Source organism: Stylophora pistillata, chromosome 6 (assembly GCF_964205215.1).
Source record: "Stylophora pistillata chromosome 6, jaStyPist1.2, whole genome shotgun sequence".
Lineage (NCBI taxonomy): Eukaryota > Metazoa > Cnidaria > Anthozoa > Scleractinia > Pocilloporidae > Stylophora > Stylophora pistillata.
The window spans coordinates 8,973,160-8,979,910 of record NC_142524.1 but is presented as its reverse complement, the minus strand read 5'-3'; the positions used below and the strand labels follow the sequence as shown (position 1 = coordinate 8,979,910).

The 6,751-nt window shown below is 40.1% G+C and overlaps 1 long non-coding RNA gene across 1 annotated transcript; it reads right to left on the bottom strand.

Annotated features, from left to right (window-relative positions):
• Window positions 1-2,701: 2,701 nt before the first annotated feature.
• LOC148728117 (uncharacterized) lies at window positions 2,702-4,935 on the bottom strand. The gene is made up of 2 exons (XR_015988561.1): window positions 4,679-4,935; window positions 2,702-4,245 (listed from the first exon to the last, which is right to left on the bottom strand). It is a non-coding gene; the product is annotated as an uncharacterized LOC148728117 (long non-coding RNA).
• Window positions 4,936-6,751: the final 1,816 nt, after the last annotated feature.

Genomic DNA, 6,751 nt, shown 5'->3' with positions numbered 1-6,751 from the left:
CTAGCATAATCTATAAAGGCCTAGGTGGGGTGGGGTGGGGGTCATTTTCCGCTGAACAAAAGTAAAATTGTTACGTCATACTTCAATTGACGCCACGTATGCGGATGTCAGTAACTCATTTTAACATTTAAGAGTCATTAAAGTGATGAACTCATCTGGAGGTGGAAAGATGACCGAGAAATTTGGGGATGTGATTTGCTCAAGCCGTATTCTTACAAATGGAACATCTGACAACCTGATTTATCTAACAGCTGCATGCAATATTTTTCTTTCCATAACTGCGCTTCTGGGAAATACGGTGATTTTAGTGGCTCTTCGAAAAGAAACTTCGCTTCATCCACCCACTAGGCTGATGCTTCGCAATTTGGCGACGACAGATCTTTTGGTTGGTCTTTTTTTAGTGCCCCTCGACGTTGCATATCTGCTGTCCGTTGTCCGTCGGGCTTGGAGTTTATGTCGGGTCGCAGAGACCGTAACTTTTATTGTGGGTTACACGCTGGGGCCTGTGTCCTTATGGACTGCGGCTGCAATAAGTTTTGACCGTCTCCTCGCTTTAAAACTAGCCATCCGTCACACGCAGGTTGTGACTATCAAGAGAACCTATGCTGTAATAATAACATTTTGGGTGATGTCCACTGTACTTTCGTCATTGTATGTTGCAGAGAGCCTTGTATCGTTCTGGTATAGCCATCTTACAGTTGCGTCATGTTTGACGATTTCAATTCCGTCTTACGCGATGATTTTTCGATGGCTTCGTCGGCAGCAAACTTTGGTAATACACAGTAACTCTCGGCAACAGCAACAAGATAAAATAACTACGTTGAGGATCGCTCGATACAGAAAGACAGTCAGCAATGTTCTTTGGGTGCAGCTGGCGTTAATTGTGTGTTATTCTCCATATGGTATGGCTTCCGTTCTGTTCTTTTCCAGTCCTTCTTCGTCACTTTTTCTCCCATGGCAAATGACAATGTGTGTTGTTTTCTTGAACTCAACGTTGAATCCATTCCTTTACTGCTGGAAGATCAGAGAAGTGAGACAAGCTGTAAAGAATACATTCAATCACTCATCATGCTGGTTTGGGTGTAGATAGAACGTTGCCGTGGATCATCACGCTGATGTTGGACGTCAATTTCAGCGGATAATCTAAATATTAATTTTTGAGGACGGAGACGTGCGAAACATTTGCTCAAGTTTGGAACAACAGTATTCGAGCCTAGCTACTGATCTGAACGGCAAAGAACTCTCAGGCATGTCAGTAGGCCATATGCTATCTATGGATTCGTCACTTGTAAAGCTGCAATGGTACTCATTGTGAAAAGAGTAGGAATTTTTTTTTCGAAACTAATTGATTTTATTTTACGAAGCGAACTACATTAAAACTTATCAATAATTTAAGACAATTTAAGACAAGTTTTTGAAGCGAACAGGAATTTACGTCATGTAAAATGACGGATAAATTTCCGCCAAAAAAAATTTAGTTTGTTATGCCATTTCCAGAGATCATTATCTGTAGTGAAATTAAAAAGAAATTTGATAAAAGCACTGAACAACTATTTAAATAATTCAATCTTTTTTCTTAGATAAATATGAATACCTGAGAAAATTTCCGCATATTTAAAGAAATATGTCAGTTATAACGACACCCATATTTATGATGATCACTTCAGACAAAGGTAAAGTTAATGAAAACTTCTCGTCGCTTCATTTAACAGTAATTGAAGAAGCGTCTCTTAGGAAAAAAGCGTGATATGTTCTCTCGTAGCTGCCCATATCAATATCCCTGTTAGAAATAATGACAATTTGCATTTGTGTTTCACAGGTGATTAAACGGAGCTGAAATAAGAATTTTCTTATTGACGTCAATTTTCGATCGTTTTCCAACGTTGTCGGGTTCAATCCGAACCACGATTTAAGAAAATTATGAAGCTTTTTGCTTTCATTTATCAGGATATTAGCGTTAAAAATAATAATAATTTGATTCTATAGAGAAAACCGAGACGTTAGAATGTTCTGCTTCATACAAGTAACCAGAAATATAATTAACGATATTTTATGAGATTTCCTTCGAACGCTTTGCAATGTTTTAATATTTGTTCTTAGAGTAGCTGCAAATGGGTGTAGGTATACTCCTGACCAGAAGTTGGCACTAATTTCTTGTCATAACCAACTTAGCTCTAAATGATAAAATATTCTGTAGGTGAGTAAAAGATAGCATAGCTTAAAGTAAACATTCTAGAAGGCTTTTAGCTATGAAAGCAGAACAGAAAGTAGTCATTACCGTATCACCTGCAGTCATTGAACATGACCGCGCGGAGATACGAAAATTCTCTTCAAGTGTTGAATTTTTTTCAACACGAGAAAAGAAATTTCATATCTCCAAGCAGCCGTGTAATCTTCTATTTATCATATAAACACCAATGAAAAACTAAACTACTTCACTTTCGCTGCGAAAGGCTCGATTAATCATGTAACCATAGTAACGGTGTTTTTTTCACGTGTGAAGTTAACATGCTATTTTCACATGTGAAGATTTCACGTTTTCGCGCGAAAGCTTGACTATTATTTCATTGTTGTTTATGTAACCTCACTCTTGGTCAATAACGCATATACATAAAGTCAGTTTAAAAATTTAACCTTATGGTCCACGACAGGTTAAATGGTTTCTAAAATGCGCGCCCAATAGCAATCATCGACGGCACGATTTTCACACAGATCCATAATTTATTATGCTTACAGTTCTTGGACAAAGAAAAATAAAAAAAATTATAAAATGCCTTTGGGACTACGGCTTTGTTTTACAATAGAAGGGGTTTTATAGAAATCCTTCCTCATCGACCCTTATACACCGAATGCAAATATGACGTCCAATTTGAATTGCCATTGTTCTGGACTCACTAACCTCGTCTTCACGTGGAAACACAAAAGGATTATTACATGTGTGAGAGGCTAGTGAGTTCAGAACAATGGCAACTCAAATTGGCTGCCATATTTGCATTCGGTGTATGACCTAACGTATCAGGAAAAACCTACGTCGTCAAAAAACATTTATCTTGTTTCTCTTTAAGGGAAGCAGATTTTAAACAAACGATAAAAATCTAGTGATAGCTAAATTCGTGCGCGGTACAGATTTACACGCAAATCACGTGCACATGCAAACGCAAAGAGAGAACACATGCGATGTAATCAAACGTAGATGCAAACTTGTCAACCTCAGCTACCTCTAATGCAAAGCATTAGGGACAACGAGCGGTAAAAACGGGTTAAGTTTACTTATCTAAATCAAGATGGATGGCGTCTCGCATAGTTGTATTTGGCAAGAATTTGCAGAGCGTCACGATGTGTCACTAGAGAGCTTAAGCATCAGACGTTTTTGATGTCACGGACGTCAGAATACCGGGGGAGACTGGATCGACAACGGCGTTTTAGGCGCGAAATTTTTTACTTAAGCTGGACACCTGTGTCACCACGAACGTGACAGCTGATCACAGTTGTCACGTTTTTGGTTCATTGTTTACAAAAGAAATGTGGCCGTAATTTGCAACATGCCGTATTTAAAGGATGTGAGAAAATCACTTTTAATCGCTCATGACCAAGGACTGGTGTCAGATGAGGAACTGTTGCTATTACTGAAAGAGAATTCGTCAAAAAACCCTGAGTTTTCGTACGAAAAATACGCGAGGTTTAGTATCGAGAGTATCGAGGAACCTGAGTGCAAGTCCGAGTTTAGAGTTGAAAAAAAGGACCTTCCACTGCTGGCTGATGCGCTTCGACTACCGGACACCTTCCACTGTAATCAGAGAACCACTGCCGACAAGTTAGAGGGGCTATGTATTTTGCTCAGGCGAATGTCGTTTCCTTGCCGATATAGCGACATGCTCGCACGATTCGGCCGACCGGTTCCTGAACTTAGCATGATATCAAATACGGTGATGATTTATATTTACGATATACATAGTCACAAACTGTGTCAGTGGAATCATGATCTACTGAATCCACGTGACTTCAACACCTACACGGATGCTATATCGAATAAAGGGGCTGCACTACAAAACGTAACGATCTTGCACTGATCCTTTTGTCATTGAATCCTTGAATAACGGATCTTGTAATCCACTTAGCGCCTCTGCGATCGACAGCCATATTTGCGCTCGGTTGCTCGTTTTCTTCTTTGCTTTAAACGGATTCTGCACTCTGACTTCTTTCATTAGTGCTACGTCGTGCTGTTCAGACCATTCCATAGGCCCACTACATAAAAGAAAAAAGATAGAAGCGAGTGTTACTGTAGTTAGTAGCTGTATAAAATAGTCGATCACATTTCAGCACTAAAAATAAAAAGCTTAATGGCGGGGAAATTAATGCACTTTCTTGAACGTGAAATACGGCAACGACATAAACCTCTCGACAAAAAGAAAACAACTAATAACAAAAACAAACACATGGCAAGATAACTTGCTATTATATAAGTATTTTTCCTGTTCTGGAAAAAACCTCTGCTCGTAGGATAACTAAAAGAATGGCGACAAACAAAAAAGAATTCACGATCAAACAAAACCAAGTAACAGAACCTGCGGAAACTTGTGCCAAACACGAAGTTAGGCACATTTTGTCCCATTTTTAAAAGTTATTGTTTAAGTGCAGATAAAAAAATACTTTCTTATGAAACCTACAATGTACTTACGGGTTTGATTTGACGATTGAAAATGAAGACATGGTGTCAGTCTTGTACTGAGACAGTCCTGAAACTGAGCAAAACAACACGCACGGCAAACATCCCACTTTCACGTCTGCGACCTCACGTCAAAAACGTCTGCACATGCGTACTGATTGCGAAGCTCATATTTAAACTTCCGGTTGACGTCCGTGAATCAAAAACGTCCGATGCTTAAGCTCTCTACTATCCACAATAGGGACCTTAAGCAACCACGACGGCGACGGAAACCAGGACGTGGAAAAACAAGAGATCTAATTGGCAGAACAATAGTTCAGCACGTGCGTTTTGAAACTTTGTACATTTCTTAACCGTCCTATGCAAAACAACAACGTGAAATCGCCAAAATTTGCGTCGTCTGCGAACCGAAACCGCGACGGCAACTTATTTTAATTTCCATTTGGAACTCAACGCTACTTTTATACGTCATGCTGAAGTTGAGCTGTAGCGCCGTATGAGATAGTAAGCTAATGTAGCAATTTTTGAAATTCTAACTAAGAGTAGAAATTCATTTTTTAATCGAAGAAGGAACATGGCGGCAAGAGGGTTGGTTGGCATCTCGGCAGCTCTTTACTTATTTCACCTTCTTTGCTTTATTTTGCCGGTAAACCGGCATAAAATATTTCGACATGGCAGTCTGCTTGGTGAAGAACCTTTGGAAGGATTAAACGAGCGCTGGAAAAGCGACTTCAAGGCAAAAATAGCTCAAACTGCGCTGAATGAGTTTGCAGCTCGAGCAGTCGATACGGCGGGCAACCATAAAGTCAAACTCTTAAAGCACACTACCTCTACTTTGGCCTATTGCCTTTGCTTATCGCTACTCTTGTCCAGTGGCAATGTTGAGCGAAACCCTGGTCCAAAATCAACTTCTCAAAGTGGAAACTTCAAGTTGAGTACGGTAAAAGGCTTAAGAATTTGTAATTTGAATGTGCGAAGTCTTGTCAACAAGATGGATGAGATCCGAGTTTTTTGTGAGACCCACCTACCGCACGTTCTGTCCCTAAACGAAACTTGGTTAGATTCATCAATCAGTGACAGTGAAATTCAGCTTCCCGGCTACTCACTTGTACGAAGAGATAAAACCCGCCGAAATGGTGGTGTTCTCATTTACATTTCCTCGAACCTCAATTACAAAGTTATTCAAGAATTTGAAAATGATCAACCGGATATTCAATGCCTTTGGATGGAAATAACACCTCCAAAATCTAAAGGTTTTATTTTCTGTTCCTGCTACCGCCCACCGAATGCGGACAACGTTGCAACTTACGTTGAGGGCTTGAGAAATATGTTAACAGTAATGGCTGATCGGGAAAAGGAAATTGTCATTACCGGGGATCTGAATTTCGACCTGAAACAGTCGAATAAACCTGCATCTACGAAGCGCTTTATGAACATGGCGAAAGAGTTTAGTCTGCGGCAGATTATTGATAATTTCACTCGCATAACTGAAAATTCAAAGACCCTGATCGATTTATTTTTTACCAGTCGTCCGGATCTATATGTCTCCGGGGTAATACCAGTTGGCTTTAGTGATCATTCCGCAACATATGCCGTCCGTAAATTACATCGTTTGAAACCGCCTCCCCCGAGGATAATTGATACCCGGAATTTCAAGCGTTTTAATCGTGATGCTTTCATTGAAGATCTAAATAAAGTTCCATGGTCATTGACGGATTCCTTCGCAGATGTTGAGGACGCATGCGACTCATTTAAACACCTTTTTTGTGAAGTAGCCGACACCCATGCCCCAAGAATCCGCGTGCGAGTCAGGGGAAATAGGGTACCATGGCTAACACGTGAGGTGAGACATCTAATGAATGAGAGAGACCGCTTTCATAATCTGGCATTGAGGTCAAACAATGAGCTTCATTGGAGCTCTTACAAGCGTTTACGCAATGTTGTGACTTTGAAGCTCGGAAAAGAGAAAGAAAGATATTACAACGAACTGTTCCAGGAGACAAGTGGAGATTCCCGTGGGACCTGGAAAAACCTAAAACGGCTACTCGGAAATGGCTCAAAGAGTAGCAGCGCTACTGCTCGTAC